The sequence below is a fragment of the Pongo pygmaeus genome, chromosome 14, assembly GCF_028885625.2.
Source record: "Pongo pygmaeus isolate AG05252 chromosome 14, NHGRI_mPonPyg2-v2.0_pri, whole genome shotgun sequence".
In the NCBI taxonomy this organism is placed as follows: Eukaryota; Metazoa; Chordata; class Mammalia; order Primates; family Hominidae; genus Pongo; species Pongo pygmaeus.
In genome coordinates this window covers 52335847-52359209 of record NC_072387.2, presented here as the reverse complement: position 1 = coordinate 52359209, position 23363 = coordinate 52335847, and the positions used below count along the sequence as shown (strand labels likewise).

At 38.4% G+C, this 23363-nt stretch overlaps 1 protein-coding gene across 1 annotated transcript in view; it reads left to right on the top strand.

The window, feature by feature from the left end:
• CCDC122 (coiled-coil domain containing 122) overlaps nucleotides 1-21121 on the top strand; it is an 85491-nt gene extending 64370 nt beyond the window's left edge. Inside the window, exons 7-8 of the transcript XR_008493448.2 lie at nucleotides 17328-17453; nucleotides 21028-21121. The gene's annotated coding sequence lies outside the window, so the exon portion shown is untranslated. The remainder of the gene's footprint in view (nucleotides 1-17327; nucleotides 17454-21027) is intronic.
• Nucleotides 21122-23363: the final 2242 nt, after the last annotated feature.

The window sequence follows — 23363 nt, the reverse complement described above, 5'->3', positions numbered from 1 at the left end:
TTCTTACCCCTCTTCTACATCAGTAGAAAGTATTTTTTACATGAATACTGATTTTTAGAAAAGCCTTAGAATAGAGCACACTTGAATGTCAAGCAAACAGCTTTTTTTAAAAAAAAATTAGAAACAATGGCATTATTTATTTATTCATTTATTTAATTTTTCTGAGACAGAGGCTTGCTCTCTCACCCAGGCTGGAGTGCAGTGGCGCAATCTTGGCTCACTGCAACCTCCTCCTGCCGGGTTCAAGCGATTCTCCTTCCTTAAGACTCCTCAGTAGCTGGGATTACAGGCACGTGTCACCGCACCCAGCTAATTTTTGTATTTTTAGTAGAGAGGGGGTTTCACCATGTTGGTCAGGCTGATCTTGAACTCCTGACCTCAGGCAATCCGCCTGCCTTGGCCTTCCAAAGTGCTGGGATTACAGGTGTGAGCCACCATGCCTGGCCAGAAACAATCATATTTACAAAAGAAACTTAGTGTACAAAAACATAGTGCATTACCCCATGATTGTTGCCTCTTTGTCCACAATCAAATGGGATATATTCAAAATTTTTGAGCTGAGAACTTAGAGCAGAAAAGGACTGAGAACGTGTGGCTAGATTGGGTAATTAAAATCCTATGGTTGATTGTTAAAGCAGAAACCACAATATGTGTGGTTAAGGAGCAAGCATATACCAGTAGCATCGGGGCTGGTGGAGGCTGGATCAGGGTAGCCAAGATTAGACAAGCTTTCTGGGGGCAGAACAGGAACCAGGAGAAGCCCTAGAAGGGAGAGGGAGGACTGATAGCAGGGAGCATTTATTCCTCATGACTCATGTTTCCATTAAGGGAAGAAAATGTCAAATCTACTCCCCAGGAATGGAAAATTATGAGAGGAATGCTTTCAGCTTATCTCTGATTTTCCTCTTTTCCTAGTAGATGACTGATTTATCTTTTGCAAAGCTGGAAGAACACTTAACCCCTGACTCTCCATAAGCCAGCCTGCAAACCAAGGGCAGAGAGAGTGCATTCTGGGCTGCTGTTGTAGGAGAAAATTCAACTCAGCAAGGCTTTTGACCAAACATCTAAAGACATGTTCCCGAGTTGGCTTTATCAATAATGAAGTTAACATTTTGAGGTTGATTCTTCCAAACGAGAGGGGGAGAAGGTAGTGTGCAAGGGGTCAACAGGCAGAAGCTGAAGCAGGTGAATATCCAGGTGGCATCTGTATGCTCAAGTAACAGTAACGCAGGCAGAATCCCATCCCAAGGTGGAGCATTTCCACAGACACTGTAAACTGTGAATCTAACTGCACTAGTTGCTTTCCTGTGACTAGATTTAGCCTAGAACCTAAGTGCAAGCTCACCCCCTTACAGGTGAAATTTGAGACCTTAGGTGTGAGAACTAGAAGGATAATATGCCTCAAACCAAAAGAGTAGAAAAAGGGAAATTACATGTTTATTGCACTTTTGAGAAATGAGATAGTAAATGAAAGGCTAGAAATACAATAATTTAAAAGAGGAGGATTTTCTAGAGCTTGGGCAATAGGACTGTTGCAGAGCTCATGAAAAGGGTGACACTGAAGATGCAAGAGAATAGAAGGTAATTCATGCAGTGGTCCTGGGAAGCCAGGAGAGGACAGGATCCATGCAGAGAGGAAGGCATAGCCTTGGGAAGAAAGAGCATTCCTGAGACAGGATGAGAAAAATAAGAGAATGATCAAAGGAAAAAGAAAATTTTAAAGTGAGAAGGAAGGAAATCAAAGGAGCTCTTGTTTAGATAGAGGGTGAGGATAACAGCTGAGGGCAAAAGCATAGAGCTAGTGCAATTGAGAATGAAATGATGTGAACAGACATAAAGCTACTGGGAAAAAAGGGATTGACATTAATGATCTAAGTAATGCAGATCAGAGTAAATCCATGGTGAGCCCACTGAGCTCAGCTTTGCCATGGTTGTCCAGCAACGTTCTGTTGTCCAGGATTAGGAGGCACTGCAAAAGATTGGTTGGCAATTGAATTAATACATTCAATATGTCAAATGCATTTTAATTTCTTTCTTTTTTTTCTTCTTTCCTCCCTCCGTCTCTCCTTCCCTCCCTCCTGCTTTCCTTCCTTTCTTCCTTTATTTGATTTTACTTGTAACTGACTTGAAACTCAAACTTTTCTTTTTTAATGAGTATGGATTTTTACCACAGGGTCATCATGTTAAACAGTTATTCTCTCAATATGGTAGTAGAGTTGTAAACATAGAAGTTATAAAAGGTAACATACCTGGGAAGTAGCTTGCTTACTTTGTTGGCTTATTTTAAAACCAAATTCAACATCTCAGGTTACAAGTACAGTATTAATATTTATTGAACACCTAAGAAGTGTTAGACATTTTCGAGGGCACCATACAAACATGTAACTTGATTTAAGAAAGTATTCCAATTGGTATGATTCTGGACCATTTATTCAACAAGCGTACATCTACTAAAGGAATCTCTGCAACATAATGTGCAAGGCATGGTCCCCTCCTTCCTTCATCTCACACCCAGTTGAGCCACTAATACCTGAAGCAGATGAAACAGTTCAGCAGCACTGAAAGAGTGAATATGATGAAATACCAAATACGTTTCACAAATTTTCAAGGAGTGAACAAGATGAGCTATCTTTGAGACGATGGGCAGGATATGGATGAAATAGAAAGGAAAGGCTGGGATATTTCAAACCATAGCCTTTGCGTGCTGGAACAACCACGAAACTGAGCTCGGGGGTCTAACTATCATAGAGAAGATAAAAGAGAATCTTTGAGTCCAAGATGTGTGGAGACTCAGAGGCTGGGTGGGAGTGGGGAAGCAGGGAAACCTGCCTCTGAGGATCTACACCATTGGTTCATGTGCTACTCCCTGGGTTGGTTTAGACATGAAATCATAACTATGGCAGGCTTATTTATAAAGTGTCCTATGAATATTATTATTTTTAATCATTCCATCATTATAATGCTTTTCAGAACATGAAGTCTTTAAGAATCAGTGTTGTCTGTAATCATTAAAGTAAGTCCCTCGCCAAAGCAATCCTCAGCTGACCAACCCATTAGTCCAAGTTAAACTGGAAACTACTGACTTTGGAGTAAGCCATAAGGCCTTTAAGAGACCTGCAATTATTTCTTTTTTAGTCTGTGAATATGCTAAATAAATATGAAGAAGTGGTAATTTAATTTTTAAAATTTGTCTTTTAAAGCCAAACACTAAGTTGAGATGTTTCTATTGTTAATAGGTATAAATACTACTAATGGGTTGATGCCATTTTATCATGCCTCTTGAAAGTAAAAAGAAATAGCCTGGTAATTTTTTGTTTTGACAAGTGCTTGAACAAAACCTATCGTAATATATCTTACAACCCTCAAAGCTATGGCAGGTCATATGTAAGGCCAGACTGACCCTGAATCAGAAAGCCCCCGGACAGTTGGGTGGGTTGTAAGGGATCTCAGGAGACGACTTAGTCCAGGGCTACTCACCCCTCGCAAATCCCCTGCTCTTCACACAAAGAGGCTGAATAGTAGCCTGGTCCTGGCTGCCACGCTCCTGACCTACACCTCCCAACATACCTAACACTTTGACAGATTCACTCATTCATATAAAAAGAATGTACCTGTGGAGAAGAAATTCAGATCCACAGTGAAAAGACAGACATAGTTTCGGCAGTCATGAAGCTTCCAGTTGAGCATGGAAGGCAGATGTGTAAGAGCTATTAGGTTAATTATTTAATTATAAATATGGTGAGTTCTCTGCTTCCCCTCTTACACAGCCCACATAAAGCACAGGGAAGAAGGCAAGCATATGCTGTATAAAATATGCTGTGATTCATTTAAGTTACATTCATGTTCTGTGTCCAACAGCAAAACCCAATCAGCTCAAGATTGACTAAGTTCCATTAGAAATCAAAGCAGAACTGCATATGGCTTTGATATATAATTTATATTTTTTCCTCACCATTTTTATTTGTCCTTTGCCCTTTCCATAGTCATGCCAATAGCCACTACTTCAGGTGTAGAAAGTAAAGCAGCCTTTGCCCCTTCTGGCTTTTGTTTCTAAAAATGAAATGTAAGCCCATAGAAGAACTTACACTGTTTATAGAGGATACATAAGGGAGAAAATATTTGCGGGAACAAGTGGAATTTGAAAAAAGTAGAGGGAGGGAGAGGTTTCCCAAGAAAGGGAGGCCTGGGAGCAGGGAGGAGTCAAATGCAGCCTCCAGGGAGGCAGCAGGAGCCTAGTGCAGAATGGCTTCAGGTAATGGTTGTGACCGGGGAGGAAGGAGGACAGGGAGGCTTCAGAAGGCAGCCAGACTGGAAGGGACAAAGCACATAAGCACATTCTCTTTAGGATACAATCAGCAAACCACTGTCTTGACCCATGCCCTGCTAGGTGTATCCTCCCTACCACTTGGCAACATCTCAGGGAGATTCCATAGCATTTCTGGTAATTTTCAACCACAGCTACAGTCTTATCTTTAGGTACACGTAAGTCTTACTTTAATTTTTTAATTTAAACTAAAGCTTCTCTTAACTGAAGCCTGACTTCTGGCTTTGTTTAGGTACCAGGAGTAGGAAGTGCAGGCTGTTTCTACTGCTGTCTTCTTCTAAACTCCAGCTCCCAATACCACATCCCCTCCTCCCCTCCAGTGGGGAAGAGGAGGGCTGAAAGCAAGAGAAAAGGCCTCTTTACTTAGCTTTTGCTGTTTGTGGTTCTGTCTCAATGGTCATTAAAATGTAGTCTCTGTTGGGTTGTATTTGCAGATTATTTAAATGCCTCCCCACCAAGGAATTCTAATCTGCACCATTCTCTATAAGACACTTTCCAAATGACCTCTTACCAGCCTCCACAGCTTCTGTCCTCTCTTGATGACCCATAGTCTCTTTCTGCTTGCTGGGGGCCATTCACTTTAAAGGCAGCCTCTGGAGATGGCTCAAACCTGGCTCCTCCCAGTATCCACTTGGTGGTGTGCAAAATCCCAGAACAATGGCACATTTGGGGCTGAAGGAGGCTTCCAAGAAAGGCAGAGGATAAATTTTCCTCCAAAAAATGGATGATGGGAATACTAGAGTCAGAAATTAAGTTCGGTTATAGAAAACAAACGGGTATGTCTTGCACAGTTGTGTTCATGGTTTGAGAGTCGTACCTGCTATGCAAAAATAGTAAGTCACCTGCATGAATGTTGTCCCCTGGAATCATATAACACATGGCCCTAATCATCTATTAATGTAGGCCAATTAGTTTTTGTCCATTGCAATACATTTCCCTGGACTTCTTTGAAATAGTTGCAGAGGAGAAGAAGTCAATTGCTATTATCCTACAAGAGCATGACGGCATGATTTCTAACCAGCTTGTAACCTTATAAATTATGATATTCAATAAAGATTATCTAGGCTGGGCATGGTGGCTCACGTCTATAATCCCAGTACTTTGAGAAGCCGAGGCGGGTGGATCACTTGGGGTCAGGAGTTGGAGACTAGCCTGACCAACATGGTGAAACCTTGTCTCTACTAAAAATACAAAAATTAGCCAGGGGTGGTGGTGGGCACCTTTAATCCCAGCTACTGGGGAGGCTGAGGTGGGAGGATCGCTTGAACCCAGGAGGCAGAGGTTGCAGTGAGCCGAGATCACGCCACTGTACTCCAGCCTGGGTGACAGCGTGAGACTCCATCTCAAAAAAAGCAAAAAACAAAAAACAAAAAACCCGAAAGTATCTTCTGGTTTTTATTCAAGGGTTAAAAAACAGAATTTTCTTTAGTAGAGCAAAATAGAGACAGATTTATTTCCCTCCCACCCCTTGCAGTGTCCCCTTCCTTCTCTCGTCAATTGATCAGTTGCTCAAAACCCTTGAGTCACTGCTAATCACTCACTGTTACAAAGCAGGCTTCTGTTTGCCATCTACTTTCTAGTTTTACCTTGTCCTAGCTGTGGCAGCAGGGGACCATCATGTTTTGACCATTTTCTATTTGATTGATACTCTCCGTTAATTTTCTTTTTTTTTTTTCACTTTCTTTTTTTTTTTTCCTTTATTATTATTATTATTATTATACTTTAGACTCTATGATACATGTGCGCAACGTGCAAGTAAGTTACATATGTATACATGTGCCATGCTGGTGCGCTGCACCCACCAACTCGTCATCTAGCATTAGGTATATCTCCCAGTGCTATCCCTCCCCCCTCCCCCCACCCCACAACAGTCCCCGAAGTGTGATGTTCCCCTTCCTGTGTCCATGTGTTCTCATTGTTCAATTCCCACCTATGAGTGAGAATATGCGGTGTTTGGTTTTTTGTTCTTGCGATAGTTTACTGAGAATGATGATTTCCAATTTCATCCATGTCCCTACAAAGGACATGAACTCATCCTTTTTTATGGCTGCATAGTATTCCATGGTGTATATGTGCCACATTTTCTTAATCCAGTCTATCATTGTTGGACATTTGGGTTGGTTCCAAGTCTTTGCTATTGTGAATAATGCGGCAATAAACATACGTGTGCATGTGTCTTTATAGCAGCATGATTTATAGTCCTTTGGGTATATACCCAGTAATGGGATGGCTGGGTGGGTCAAATGGAATTTCTAGTTCTAGATCCCTGAGGAATCGCCACACTGACTTCCATAAGGGTTGAACTAGTTTACAGTCCCTCCAACAGTGTAAAAGTGTTCCTATTTCTCCACATCCTCTCCAGCACCTGTTGTTTCCTGACTTTTTAATGATTGCCATTCTAACTGGTGTGAGATGGTATCTCATTGTGGTTTTGATTTGCATTTCTCTGATGGCCAGTGATGGTGAGCATTTTTTCATGTGTTTTTTGGCTGCATAAATGTCTTCTTTTGAGAAGTGTCTGTTCATGTCCTTCGCCCACTTTTTGATGGGGTTGTTTGTTTTTTTCTTGTAAATTTGTTGGAGTTCATTGTAGATTCTGGATATTAGCCCTTTGTCAGATGAATAGGTTGCGAAAATTTTCTCCCATTTTGTAGGTTGCCTGTTCACTCTGATGGTAGTTTCCTTTGCTGTGCAGAAGCTCTTTAGTTTAATTAGTTCCCGTTTGTCAATTTTGGCTTTTGTTGCCATTGCTTTTGGTGTTTTAGACATGAAGTCCTTGCCCATGCCTATGTCCTGAATGGTAATGCCTAGGTTTTCTTCTAGGGTTTTTATGGTTTTAGGTCTAACATTTAAGTCTTTAATCCATCTTGAATTGATTTTTGTGTAAGGTGTAAGGAAGGGATCCAGTTTCAGCTTTCTACATATGGCTAGCCAGTTTTCCCAGCACCATTTATTAAATAGGGAATCCTTTCCCCATTTCTTGTTTTTGTCAGGTTTGTCAAAGATCAGATAGTTGTAGATGTGTGGCATTATTTCTGAGGGCTCTGTTCTGTTCCATTGATCTATATCTCTGTTTTGGTACCAGTACCATGCTGTTTTGGTTACTGTAGCCTTGTAGTATAGTTTGAAGTCAGGTAGTGTGATGCCTCCAGCTTTGTTCTTTTGGCTTAGGATTGACTTGGCGATGCGGGCTCTTTTTTGGTTCCGTATGAACTTTAAAGTAGTTTTTTCCAATTCTGTGAAGAAAGTCATTGGTAACTTGATGGGGATGGCATTGAATCTGTAAATTACCTTGGGCAGTATGGCCATTTTCACGATATTGATTCTTCCTACCCATGAGCATGGAATGTTCTTCCATTTGTTTGTATCCTCTTTTATTTCCTTGAGCAGTGGTTTGTAGTTCTCCTTGAAGAGGTCCTTCACATCCCTTGTAAGTTGGATTCCTAGGTATTTTATTCTCTTTGAAGCAAAGGAAGTCCTTTATTCTGTTCTGCGAAAAAAATCTTACCTGGGCATTTACCCAATCTTAATAACTGTTCTAAAAGAACAAAACTTCATGCTTAAAAGTAGTGATTCTGCTGTGTCACTGTATTCTGCTTCATCTCTAAAGAGCTATTAAATGCTGCTGGGTCAACTTTAACCTGCTTAGTTGACAGGGTAAAAGAGAACAAAGAAAATACACCTACATAACAGGTCTGCAAATTAAAGAGAAGGCAGCATAGTTGGGGGTCTCTCAAGAATCACACATTTGTGTATTCTGTCTCTCCCTCTGGCTTTCTGATTTGTCAAATCTTTTTGATTTTTCAATTACTCATCTATGTATCTTTACAAAAGTAACAAAACCTAGACCTAGCAAACTCTGTTAACATTCTCCAATGAGAAACAAAAAGCAAGGGAGGAGGAACAGAAATAGAGAAATGGCTGTTCAGAACTCAAACAGAATATGTTTTTGGGAAGATGAAACGGTTTCATAACAATTTTGGGCCAACAGTTTATGCTCCTCTTCCAAGGCTCATCCTCCAATTGGTTACAAGCTCTTTTACAATTGTCCTCAAAGTTCCCTAAACACTCATAAAGGCCTTTTCAGTGAACTGGAAGATAAAAACTCTCATTCTGTAAATGTGTTCAAAACCACATTTTATAAACTAATTATGTATTTAAACCCACTAATTTTTCCTGATAAATTAGATGTTAGGCGTGTAGATTTTATGCCATCATCATTTCCATTGATTGCTGACAGAAATATTAGGGATTCAATAGTGTAGAATACAATTAAATAAAACAATTTCAAATGGATGGAGGAGGGCATTCTGTCCTAATGTGAATCATTTTATTTTAGCTAAACCTATTACACACATATATTTATTAGCCATTCACATATACCCCAGACACTTTATGTGCTATACAAAACATAGTGATGGGCTGAGAAATATCCCATGCCATTGTACTCAATAGTAATTAACATCAAAAATCCTGGAAACGGTACAGAGTGGGCAGCAAACCCAGTTTGATTTAATCATTGGCAGCATCTTCTTTTGGGCAGCACATTTGAGTGGGAGTCATGTGTTCTAAATTCTATTCAAGGCAATCCTTTCCTTGAAGAAAATCACATTCTTGACTCCTTGATTTCTCCAGCATTTGAAATTGGCAGAAATGCTTGGAGGAAATTGGCAGAAATGCTTGGGGAGAGCGAACATTGGTAGAGATTCTCAAGATCTTGTTTCACCAGATCTTTCAGTTTCATACCAATTTATAATTCATATATTAACTAAGCAGTTCTTAAACCCATTTGGGGAATCTCTAGCCTTAAAACCTTTAAAATATCTGAGGATTCTAGTTATCTCCACAAGGTAACAGAAGTAGAGCAGAGTATAACACTCTTCTTTTATAAATTATGTTTATATAATTTTATTTGGTTTTATTTTACATAGTCTATATCACTGTCGGCTTTTTAGGTAAATGTCTATACTTGAAAATATTAATTTTTAACAGTTAAACTGTAAGCTAGGGTTCTGGCCTAAATTTGAGGAGAAAGACAAAATAGGAACTTCTTAGCTGAGCACAATATGAAACAGAAAATGGAGTGTTCTCAATTCTGCTGCATGTTAGAATTACCCAAGAGAATTTTAAAAACATCAAATCCTTGGCCCCCTCTCTAAACCAATTAAATCAAACTTGCTTAGAAGCTTGCATAGCAGCATTTTACAAAGTTATATTTCTAATGTAACTGGAACAGAGAAACCATCAGTAAGTTAGAAGAGGATATGTCTATGGCTGTGGGAGACTGGGGAACAGGACAAACATTATTCTTAGAGAATAACAGAATTGCCTAAGGGGAAGATCTATATACAGGAAGAAGGCATAGTGAACCAATAAGAGTTTGATAGAACTAAGCAGAAGAGGTAGGCGTCTAAGATCACCAAACAAAGAAGGACTTCATCTGGGAAGGGTCTGAATCTGAGACTCCAGAGGGTCTCTTACCTGAGACATTTCCTACTCGGCAGCTTTGTAGTTGTCAATCTGGAGAATATTCAACAAGTCCTACATTAAAAGCACTTTTGAGCACTCCAGTAAATTGCTATTCATGGCTCGTTCCTGAGGAGAGATGCGAGAGAAAAAGCTGTATCAAATGAACTAATATTTATCGAGCACTTGCTCTGTGTGAGATACCATGCAAGATATAAAAAAGACAAGACATAGTCCCTGCCTCCAGTGAGCATCTTTCCAGTGAGTTGGAAGGATAATGGTAAAGTGAATAATACTTATGTTACATGTCATCCCAAATTTTGTCTTTCAAACCATCCTTCTTTACACCTTCTTTAACATAACTTAAGGAATATTTCAAAACAGTCTGTAACTAGTTGTCATTTGGTGGATCAAAGTATCCCTGCTGTGGTTTTGGAAAAGAAAAGATCACTATGAACAGGCCTGGCCTAGGAGGGCTCCATAGTGGGCTTAGATATGAGCTGGCTTTGATGGCTAGATTGGCTAGAGATAAGTGACAGAAGGGTGTTCTTGGTCCTGGAGATGAATTTCTTTACTTGGTGTCACTATTGTCGGTAGGGAAGTCAGAGACAGCTCTGGTTTGCTGACACCTCACTGCCTTTGTGGTGTCCACCATCTCCAAAATAGGTAATACCTCACATGAGTCAACTTCCACAAAGGTCTCCAGAAGCAAGGCTCTGTTCATACTGCCACACTATTCACAGTACGCTCTGGTCAAACCACACACACTCCCCCTCATGACAACCTGGCAGCCTTTACCAGGCTAACACAATGACATTCTATCTAAAGAAGGAGCACTTGGCCAGGCATGGTGGCTCATGCCTGTAATCCCAGCACTTTGGGAGGTCGAGGCAGGCAGATCATTTGAGGTCAGGAATTTGAGACCAGCCTGACCAACATGGGGAAACCCCATCTCTACTAAAAATACAAAAAAAAATCAATCAATTAAAAAAATAGCTGGGCGTGGTTGTGCATGCTTGTAGTCCCAGCTACTTGGGAGGCTGAGGTAGGAGAATTGCTTGAACCTGGGGAGCGGAGGTTGCAGTGAGCTGAGATTGCACCACTGCACTCCAGCCTGTATGACAGAGCGAGACTCCATCTCAAAAAAAATAAAAAATAAATAAAGAAGAAGCACTAAGTCTGAAGACATAGTTGGTTTGGATGCTACATTACAATATATGACAAACAACATTTCATATTTCCAGATTTTATAGACCACCCTCTGGGCACCTAAGTTCATTAAAAGCTAATGTTTTGGGAGAGGTTAGCTGCCATCTACCACCCTTATCAAAAATGGGATAAATGAAAGGAATCAGAGAATTGGTAGTGAAAGAGAGAGGAGGTGCCCACAGCAGGAGGTGGAGTATCAAGAGGAAGGGGAGGGCATATGCAGAAGACAGTAGGAGACAGCAAACATGTTCTGCCTGCTTCACAGTCTTCTGGGGACTGTCTTTGCAGGGGTAATCCTGGAGTTTCCCTAGAGCTGCGGCTTACCAAGCCTGGCTGTACATTGGTGCAGCCTGAGGAGGTACTCAGTGAATCAGAATCACTGAGATGGGACCCAGGGAGCAGAAATTTTCAAAGTGCCACAGCTGGTGCTGATGTGCAGGGCTACATGGCTCTAGAATAGTCCTTGCAGGAAAGGCCTGGGATGAAACATTGTAAGCCCTCCCACTGGCAGTTTGATCTTAGGTACCACAGAAGCTACAAGATTAAGAATCCCAAGATTCTGGTCAGTGGTTATCAGCCTCCAAAATGCATGAGAATAGCCTGTTTGAATGAGAATACATGGACACAGGGAGGGGAACATCACATACCAGGGCCTGTTGTGGGGTGGGGGGGCAAGGGGAGGGAGAGCATTAGGACAAATATCTAATGCATGCAGGGCTTAAAACCTAGATGACAGGTTGATGGATGAAGCAAACCACCATGGCACATGTATACCTATGTAACAAACCTGCACGTTCTGCACATGTATCCCAGAACTTAAAGTAATAATAATAAAAAAGAATAGCCTGTTTGATGCAGATTCCTGGGTGCCAGATCAGAGGTTTATGATTCAGCATGTCTTGGGTTCAGGCCAGTAACATGCATCTTCAACAAGCTCCCCAGGTGAAACTGATGCAGATCGTCCAAGGAACACAAACACTGTACTGAGGCATTACCAGAGGGTGAATCACAAACCATCTTCCTGAGTGAATTGACAAAGACTGAGTCAGATGAGCCAGCGCACTGAGTCCTCCTTCCGAGAGAATTGGGTACAGCACACCCAGCCCCCTCTTTTCCACCATGCTGGAAGGATAGAATGATCATTTGTACACACTACATAGGGCACAGCCTCCTAGCTAGGAAAAGTGGTTCTCTTTTCCTCCTCTTTTTTATAAAGAGGGAAATATGTTAGCCTCCAGGATGGATCAGACAGCTTGGGAAGAAGAGTTGTCAGCTGAGCAGAGAAGGTGCATCATTTCACAAACCTGTGACAGTTTCTCTCAAGTTTTACTTGGTGATGTGTCTCTGCAGGGGAGTTTAACTTTCTTCCTCAAAAGGTTTTGCAAAATATTGAGATAACATTTATTTGAAGGAAATTATTTTGTTTTTCCTGAATATTTCTGTTAACACCAATAATAAAGTGACTTAGAATGTATTCATAAAGAAATAAACATAGCCACTCAATTATTTTTAGGTAGCTTGAAATCTTCATAACAAGTAACGGATGTCTTTTCTTATTTTGTGTATTCAATATGCATAATAGCTATCATCATCCGCAAAACCTATAACAAAGAGAAAATTAAAGCCCAGTAGATGGCAGTGTTTGCACTTTTTACAAATTAATTCAGTGAGGCATGATTCCCCTTACCCTGAAACGTATTTGTTTTCAGATTAGTATCAATCTTATTTCAATTTTTAAAAAGCATTACTTTAAGGAGCCCAATCATTTTGTCCTTTTCTGAGCCCACATTGAGTGATTCTGTCACAATTTATTAAATAAGAAAAGTATTTTAAGGGTTATTAATCTTGTCTGAGAGTAGAAAGCATTTAACTTGATCCTTTTCTTTCAGTGTTCCTGGAACTGCTGTTTTTCTCCTGCCCCACTAACCCCCATACACATTGCAGATGCCATTTCCTCAAAAAAGATGGAAGTTAAAAATCAACTTCAGGCCAGAAATGCATTTGTGTTTAAATGAAATTGTATTGGGATTACACCTAGCTGTTCGCTAATATTATTTTTTAAACATTATAATACATTTATGAACAAATACTTTATTGTGTCTTTTGACATGAGAACTAATATATAATAGATGTTGGTAGGTCACTGAAATTAGAAGGGACACAGGTATGGGCTTTGGAGTTCCAGTCTCAGCTCTAATCATGTAATCCTGGGTATAGTAATTAACTTTTCTGAGCATCAATTTTATCATGTGTATACTTGTGATAATAATGCCTACTCCATAGGGTATTACAAAAATAAAATTAGATAATGTATAGCATCCAGTACAACGCATGATATATAGTAAGTGGTACTCAATAAATGCTATCTGGTTTGGGTTTTGTTTGTTTTGTTTTGAGACAGGCTTTCACTCTGTCACCTGGGCTGGAGTGCAGTGGTGCAATCACATCTTGACTTCCCGGCTCAGGGGATTCTCCCACTTTAGCCTCCCTGGTAGCTGGGACTACAGGTGCATGCCACCACACTCAGCTAATTTTTTGTATTTTTTTGTAGAGGTGGGGTTTTGCCATGTTGCCCAGGCTGCTCAAGTAATCCGCCCACCTCAGCCTCCCAAAGTGCTGGGATTACAAGCGTGCACCACCATGCCCTGTACCACCCTGCCAGGTATTTATTTTTTATGTTGTTATATCAAATTTAATCAATTTTTTGCATGTCCTATACAAAACGTTCTTCAAGAACTTCAGAAAAATTAATTCCATAATCTTCATTAGCAATATATTTAGTCCCAACTCTCCTCCAACCTAAGTGATGTTAATTTACTGTGTTTTCTCATCATTAGCATCAAGCCTATATTTTTAAGCTTCCTAGGTTTTAGAGGCACATGGAGACAATTCAACAAGCATCATTTACTGTTGAAGGTTAAAGCAGCTGTACCCTATAATCTCCTACTCAGCTGCCAATACTAAATTTAATACAGAAAGGTGAACACACGGCTGAAATGTTTAGCACAGTATCTATTTTTCCCATCTTTGTTTAAGATTATGAAAATTATATATTGTCTACAAATGCTGGCATTTCTAGTTAGTGATAGTTTCCCAACATCAGGGCACTAAATACATCAAAGTGCTAAGGTATTCTACAATGCATTAAAGTTTGATTATCTCTCAGCTTTCAATTTAATTAAAATTCAGAAGCCAAGCAGGAAAAGATTAACAAAATGAACTGGAATATCAAGAAGAAAGAAAAATATCAAGTGGTAAAGACAAAAGAGGAAAAAAACCACCCTAACAGCAACTTGAATTTTCTATATTTATCCATGTGTATTTGCTTCACTTGGTTGTCAGTTTTAATTGGTCTGCAACATGCTGTGGTTCTAATGTATTCAGAATTTCAATTGTTATTTCTGACATCTATTATAGTATCCCCCAATTCAGTCTATTCCTAGTGAATAATAAGGGTTTCTCTCATTATAAAAATAAACAGCTTATTAAATCTATTGTTAGCTTTTATACCTGATGACACAACTCTTTAGAGGTGCAGAAAATGGGAAACTGTCTCTTTCACAAATCATATTTACTTTACTAAGAGCAAGGGTGATTCATCAAGGTTGGCCCAATGCTAATTGAGATTTTGTAAAGGTTAAAACCAAGGCAGGTATATACCAAAATGTCATAAGTTCACCATCAAAACTCATGTATTTCCAATGCAATTATGTTTTGGTTGTCAAGGCTGTTTTTCAAAAGAAAAGAATGCTACTCTGCCTGGGTGTATATGTGTGTGAAAGTACATATATTTGTATAAACCTTGATAGTTTTAAATTTTGAGAGGCTACATGCTATACTGAAAAGAGCATAGGCCTTGGAGAAAGACAGATTTGGATTCCTAGATGGGTTCTAGCATTTATTAGTTTTCTTACCTTAGGAACTTATTTAACCTTTTTGAAGCAGAGTTTTCTCATCTATAAAAAATGAGAATAATAATCCATGCCCTACAGGAAGTGATTGGTATATTTTATCACAATGCCTGAAATGTAGGAGATGTTCGATACTTGATTAAAAATTAATGTAGAGCATAGGTGAGTCCTTAAGCAACTTCATATATGAAAATCTAGACTTGCAACAACAAAAAAGTAGTTGTGGATAATTATTTTAAAAGATTATTTTAAGAGAAATAACAACAGAATTACTTTAGTAAGTGTCTATTAGCACATTTAAAATTTAACAAAAACAACATGGTACAGAATACTAAGTATGGTGAAATATACTGGTAGAATTAACAGAACACCAAAGGACAAGACATTGTATTATTTCTAAGCCATTCATTTTCTCACTCTTATTAATAAAAATGACCTCCCACTACCACCACATACACACACTTGAATAACACCCAATAAATATTTTATTTATTTATTTATTTATTTACTTAAAAATTTTTTTTTGAGATGGAGTCTTGCTCTGTCACCCAGGCAGAGGTGCAGTGGTATGATCTTGGTTGACTGAAACCTCAGCACCCTGAGTTCAAGCAATTCTCCTGCCTCAGACTCCCTAGTAGCTGGGATTACAGGCATGCACTACCATGCCTGGCTATTGTTTGTATTTCTAGTAGAGATGGGGTTTCGCCATGTTGGCCAGGCTAATCTCGAACTCCTGACCTGAAGTGGTCTGCCCGCCTTGGCCTCTCAAATTCTGTTGTACTTTAAACAAGTAAAACATATTATTTAGATATTTAGGTTAATTTCATTTTTAAATTTAACTAGTGTCAATATGCATGTAATAAAGAGCTGGGACTCACTTTCTCCTGTGAACTTTCTCTGCATGTCCCTCAGACCTTTGACTTAATATGAGAAGTTGGCAAAGTACTTACAAATCTTAGATGGCTTTATTAAAGGGATAATAAAACTGAATGACCACATGTTGACACTGAATGCACTAATGAATCCAGGATTGTATATTCTATAATTATTCAAAATGTTATTAGAATATATTGTCATAAGGTCTTCATTTTAAGCTTTTCTTCTAAGAGAAATAATTTAATTGATGTTTTGTCAGTTTTTCTGAAAAATGAATGACTGAACTAAAGATATGAAGTTAGCTGTAATAGAACAATATGTGTGTTTAAGAAAGACTGTGTGGGTGAAAAAGGATTGGTGGTCTCTTGAGTTGATTATGATTCTGAGAAATAAGATATGCTAAGTTCAACCACCAGCTTCCTTGATGAACCATTTTGAAAAGTTACATTTGAAAATGCTACCGAAAGACCAAAATGCATCTGCAAACTTACAGTATATATAGAAAGGATGTTAAGGAGGCTGATATGGTCTCCAAACTAGTGCATATATCATATATGTGCATTGTCATTTGATTTTGGCACAATCAAGGGTTGTAGGGCATTCCTAGCAACTAACGTGAGCATTTCCTTCAGCCCAAATCTAGCATGGCTAATATTACTGACAGTCTCCACCCACATTTAAAGAAAATAGCCACTAAGAAATGCACAGCCATTCTCTTACATTTCTTTTATTTTCTATGATTCTTCAACTCTCTTATTATAAAATCCAGCTTGTGTGCTCAACATTCTTCAAAGCTCAACATAACACACAAATGTCTTGGAACCTTTATATGCCATTCGCACAAACAGAGGACATGAATAGCAGACTCTCAATTGTAAGTCACATGCATCCTGATATCAGTGTCTGGCTTCTGGGGCTTTCTTGACAACTCACAAGGTTTAAATAAACATATCACACATTTTCTTAATGAAATGAAAGGTTAAGCTTAAACTTTTTAAGGCTCTTCCATTGATTGCATTTTGCACGATATAATTAAGTTTATTAAAGAAGTGCCTATGTACCTGAGCTACTGAATAGAAATAGCAGCAGTTGGGAGAATGATATGACTGGAAAGTAGTATTGAAAATTGGCATTACAAGTTTCACTAAATGAAACAGAAAACTAACAATACGTAATGGTTTTGGTGGGTTGAGCAGCAGCCAAGATGGCGAGGATGTCAGGCCTTGCCATGGATTCAATAATTAGTTCATGAGTTCTGCTGACTTGATGTCTATAATATTATTTATTTATTTTAATTAAACAACTATTTACTAAGCACTAGCTGTGGGCCAGGGTCAGAGTTAAATGCTGTCTCACAAAGGTAACAAAATAGATATACTTCTTGACATGTTCAAGACCTATCAAGACCCATATCACTATGAAGTTTCCGCAGCATTAGTTGAGAAAAGCAGGGAAATTACCACATGATTCAGCAATCCCACTCTTCGGTATTTACTCAAAGGATAAAAAGTTTGATATCTGCGCTCCCATGTTTATTGCAGTACTACTTACAATAGCAAAGGTATGGAATCAACCTAAGTGTCCATCAGCAGACAAATGGATAAAGAAAATGTGAGAATGAAATCCTGTCATATGCAGCAACATGGATGGAACTAGAGGTCATTATGGTAAGTGAAATAAGAACAGGCACGGAAAGACAGATGCTGCATGTTCTCACTCATATGCGGGAACTAAAAAAGTTACTTATAAGGACGTAGAGAGTAGAATGACAGGTAGCAGAATCTAGGAAGGCTGAGTGGGTGGGAGAGGGATAACAAGAGGCTGGTTAATGTGTACAAACATATAGTTAGGTAGAAGGGCTAAGTTTTAATATTCAATAGCAGAATGGGGTGACTACAGTTAACAACAATGTATTTTATATTTCAAAATACCTAGAAAAGAGGACTTGAACTGTCCCCAACACATAGACATGACAAATACTCAAGGTAATGGATACCCGGAATACCCTGACTTAATCATTACATGTAACAAAATATCACATGCACTCCATAAGAATGTACAAATATTTGTACCAACTTAAAACCAGAAGAGCAGGGTAGAGATCCTGTAGGCTGGGATTTCCCTGATGACGTGGACAAGGCACTTAACCTCTTAGTCTCACTTTCCACTATCATACAAGGACAGAAAGAGGATAACAGTAAAACTGCCCCATCTGGCTTTCTCCCAGTGTCGGTGTGATGTACAAATGAGATAATCGATATGAGAATGCTTTGAAAATTGTAAAGCACTCATTTTATTTTCACCTTGCTATAGACAGAAATAATAATTTCCACCTATTCACCTCATATGGATACTGTTGCTTCTTGGCATTTATTGAACAACAACACTCTCTCTCTGATTTACAAATAGAATTAGACAGAGTTCCTGCCCTGTGATTTTAAACTAGGCAGACATGCATGATAAAAAGATGAGAAAACATTCAAGGTAGACAATATTTTGTAATGATCACTAATGTGTTTATAAAAGGCTTATGCATTTTTTGGATGGAAAGTGCTATGGGCATTTTTCATAGTTCTTAAGATATTTGCTTATGGTGAAAAATGATAACCTACATGATTTAAAAAAAGAAGAAAAGAAAGATACAAGAGGATTGAAAAAAAATGAAATTGGAAAGAAGGAAAGAAAGAGGCATGGGGCAGGTGAGACCAAAAAATGTACTGAACATCTCATTACATGCTTTAAATTACACTGAGTCCTAGATGGGGGAAACATTGATATAGGCATGAGATGAAGAAAAACTCAATTTGCAAGTGGACTGTTTGCTGTGCTCAGTAAACTATGCCAAATAGTTCCACTATGATACTATTATTTAGCTTTGAAAATATTAATATTTAAAATAGTAACAACTATAGTAATACCCCCAAATATGTTAGCATTTGTACGATGCCTCAGATTTTTCAAAATTTTTATGCAAACATTTTAATTTAATTCTCATAATAACTTTGTGGGATGAGCATAATCATTATCTCTAATTTAGAGATGAAAAAGTTGGGACAGAAGTTGGCAAAATAATTTACTCAAAGTAAAATAGTAAGAAGGAGACCCATGGCGTGAACCTAAGTTTTCTGACGTGAACATATGTGCATTATTTGTCTTCATTTCACAAAAGTAAATCAATGGTCTAAAATAAAGTAAATCAATGGTCTAAAAGTAAATCAATGGTCTAAAATAATAAATAATACTGCTTTCTTATGGAATAAAGACTGCTTTATTATGGCTGGGGAAAAAAGAAACTCCGGAAAATAAATTTAAAAGAAAATTCAAAGCAAGAGTTGAATTTGGAAACATTTTCCCTCATACTCCTCATCTTAATCTAGTTCTAGAGTTTACAAATCAATTTCATTGGCTTTCAAAGTGATGCAATCATTAGAAGGATTTTATAAAACGGTTCTTCCAGGCTAACACTGCCTCGTTAAGGAATGTCACTGTGAGGGTTTAATTGTGGAGTGTGGTTCTGTGTATGCATAGCACGTATTTCTTTCATATTTGTTAGGATGCTCAAAAGAGAGTCTTGAAAGGATATTCACTAAAATGTTTAAAGCAGTTATTTTATTTTTATATAGTAATAGGTAAGCATGTGCAAAAATGATATCTAAAAAGAGAGTGAAAATGGTTTTAGAGAAAAGTAAGACAAAGTCACAATTGACATTTCAACTTCAAGAATCAAACAGGATTCTAGTTAATTGTATTAACGACAAGACTAGACAAACAAAACACACACACATTCAAATAATTAAGCATGGTTGTTAGCAAAACTTTAATGATTTCCTTGAAATCCAGCAGTCTTCTGGTCCAAGAACAGATTACTTCATGACCCCTTCACCAAAGTCAGGGTAAAAGATAACTCTCTCTCTCTCTCTCTCTTTCTCCACAATAAGAACAATATCTTTAACACAAGATCTTTTACTATAATAAGAACAAAATCTTGTTTCTCCTCTGATGGACTAGTATCTCCATTCTGGAATCTAAAATGTAGATTGTCTCACTAAAACAGCTGCTAAAAGCCAATTTTCATTTCTTTACCCTTTCATTTTTTTCTCCTCTAATTGTCACAGAACAAAACTACCAAAATGTGTCAGAATAAAACCACAATCTAGAGTTTCTATAGCATCAGAGAATCCTTTGACAAGAAGAGTACTTGATTGATCTTCAGTGTCTGGCTTTAGGAAGGACTGTGCATAAATACTTTGAAAAAAAACTATAAAGATCTTCAGAGAAGACAATTCCATCTTCTTTCTCATTAACTCATGTTGGGTACAATCACTTTCATTGCCAGGAAACTCTTTATACTTTGATTAAATCCCTCATGCCACAGATTAAGAAATATAAATATACAGACTGAATCTCTAAATGTGAAAATTTGACTCACAGAATGTTTTAGATATGGGAAGAACTTGAATTCATTTATTTCAAAAACTTGTGATTTTTATAATATGAAAGAAACTCACCAAATGTTTCTGGCTGGGTCGTACGAAAGAGGCATCTCCTTAATGAGAGGACCTTTATGGTCTGGGTCTCGGCCCACAGTTTTGCAGTTTTAAAAGTTGAGGAGCAGGCCAGGCACAGTGGCTCACACCTGTAATCCCAGCACTTTGGGAGGCTGAGGTGGGAGGATCACCTGAGGTCAGGAGTTCAAGACTAGCCTGGCCAACATGGTGAAACCCTGTCTCTACTAAAAATACAAAAATTAGCCAGGTGTCGTGGCATGTACCTGTAATCCCAGCTACTGGGGAGGCTAAGGCAGGAGAATCGTTTGAACCCAGGCGGTGGAGGTTGCAGTGAGCTGAAATTGCACCACTGCACTCCAGCCTGGGCGACAGAGTGAGACTCCATCTCAAATAAATAAATAAAACATAAATAAAATAAAAAATAAAAGTTGAGGAGTGGTCTAGCTCTGAGTGATGGAATCATTTTAACTAAAATCATAGGAAACTGATTTACAAGCATGAGAATATGGTGTGACATGAGGGCTGGGGAGTTGAGCTGGAATGAGGAAGGGCCGATGTATATATTTTCTGCTGGGCTGTTCTTGTACAGATATCAATGTGTCTGAAAAACAAAGTTCCAGTAGTACTTTATTTATTTAGAATGCAGCTTAGATACAGGAAGTTAGTAAAGAGAGAATTCATAATGAAACATAGATGTTCCAGAGTCTATATAATGGAGTTCTCTTTTGAGCAGATAAGAATCTACAGTCAGTCACACTGAGAGAAACAAGAAGAGCCAGCTGACATCTTGAAGAAGCACAGAGGACCCACACAGGTGACTTCCGTGGTCTGTTTGGTAGAGGAGGAAGGTAAACTCTACATACCCCTGGTATCCCTTGGGGATCAGTGAAAGTGGTTATATCCAAAATCAGTTAATGAGGGGTATGTCAATGTTAGGGAAGAAGGGAATGCTTCACATTGTCTCATTCCATCTTCATAGAAAGTCCTAAGAGATAGGTATTAAATAATCTCTATTTTCAGATGAGGATATCAAGGTTACAGAGTTTACCTAAGTTCACTTGTGATAGACCCATGATTCAAATCCAGCTCAATCTGATGGTAAATCTCATAATACTTTTACTTTTCCATGCTTGCCTATCTTTCCATTAAATATTAATATTTATTCTGATTATTCTGATTTGTGAATATTAAGTTAAAGGAACAGCATACTTTATTTTAGTAGAACTGCCACCAAAGTAGTTACATTTAAAAATGTTTTGATACTTATTTTCATTTTTAATCATTCTAGTCATTTGGTTGTATAATGTTCAAGACTGGTTTCTGATGATGCAGTCAAAGGAAATAAAAGTGGAGACCCTCCATCTCTTTGGACTTTATCTAAGCCAGGTATCACATATGAGGCGTATTCTGCGTCCACTCAACTCTCACAAACTTGGTTCTGGAACCCTGGCCTCATCCTCTCAGTTCCAGAGTTTCTGTTTCTACTCTCACCTCATTTTTCAGATTTAATGCTATAAACTTGACATCTCTGAATAAAGACTTCAGTACCTCCTCCTGCCCAAGGTCACTTTTCAGCCCAAGGTGGACCTGTGCAAATACATCTACAGCACCTAGCACACAAAAGAATCAAGATAAATGCTCCTGTGCAATTAGTTCACCTTTCCAGTGCTAAAATTCTCTAATTTGTTAAACATGATGACTCCCTCTTCACTGATTAATGCTAGAGACAATATACCTATTCTTTGATTCTTCTTTTGCAATTTAGCACTTACCAAAACTTTTCAGGGCATATTGTTATACCATGTATAGAGTTTCCAAGATATAGCTTGTCTTATGTGTCCCATTTTATTATATCATTGTTTTCTTAGAAAAGACTTTCACTTGAATTGTACTTAGAAATTTCATAATTTACAATATACTGTGTATATTCTACAGAGAACTCCCATAGATAATTAATCCCACCTTGTGTTCTCTCCCTCCCCTTCCTTCCTTTCTTCTTCCATCAGTTCTCTAGCTTTCATTTTAAGAGTGGCACTAGAATTCTGTCGCAGATTTGCAGAATGGGATGGGCTGGGATTGAAGCTCTTTTACTTTGGGAACCCATATCCCTCCATACAACTAGCAAATTGGCAAAATTATAAACACTGTTAGACTTTTTATTCATAATGATACCTTCCTGGGTAAACTAGTGCACATACTGAACTGCAGAAGTAGGAAATTCTATTGGAATTTTAGCTATCATTTGCATTAATTGTTAAGGATTGTTTATAGATTCTTCAAAGCAAAATAAAACAAACTTTCCAAAATTTGCCTGCAGCAATGGACATAAAACATGAATTCAAATAATTCACCACTTCTGGGCCAAGCTTCTGCAGAGGCAGTATGTCCAATGAACACTCTGGTTACTTATTGAAATCAAGAATCTTTTCTGCTCTGAGGGAATGCAGTACCAAATCCAAGGTTAGCACTGGATCTCATTTTGGGGGTAGAGGTTAAGTAATGCAAAGCACCCACAGAATGGCCAGAGGCCAAGGGCAGGGCTTGTGACTCAAGAACACATCAGCATCAGCACAAGGTGAGATTAAGTTTTTAAAGGGCCATTAAAAGTATTAATTATTAGAAGTGTTAAAAGTGGGGAAATATAAAAAGAAGTTTCAATGATGACCAGTGAAAATCCTGTTTTAAAGGACTTGCTGAGCAAAGAGCCTATCTTGGAAAGAAGGTGTAGGAAAGGAAAAGAAACACATTTGAGCCTTTTTGTGAAAGTGTTTAACTGTTTGTTTCTAAAATGGTAACATTAAAAATGGCTGAATCTTGACTTGAATGACATTTTTTTTTGAGATAGAGTCTTGCTGTTTCCCAGGCTGAAGTGTAATGGCTTGATCTTGGCTCACTGCAACCTCTGCCTCTTGGGTTCAAGCAATTCTCCTGCCTCAGCCTCCCCAGTAGCTGGGATTACAGGCACATGCCACCATGGCCAGCTAATTTTTTGTATTTTTCGTAGAGACAGGGGTTTCACCATATTGGTCAGGCTGTTCTCGAACTCCTGACCTCAAGTGATCCACCTGC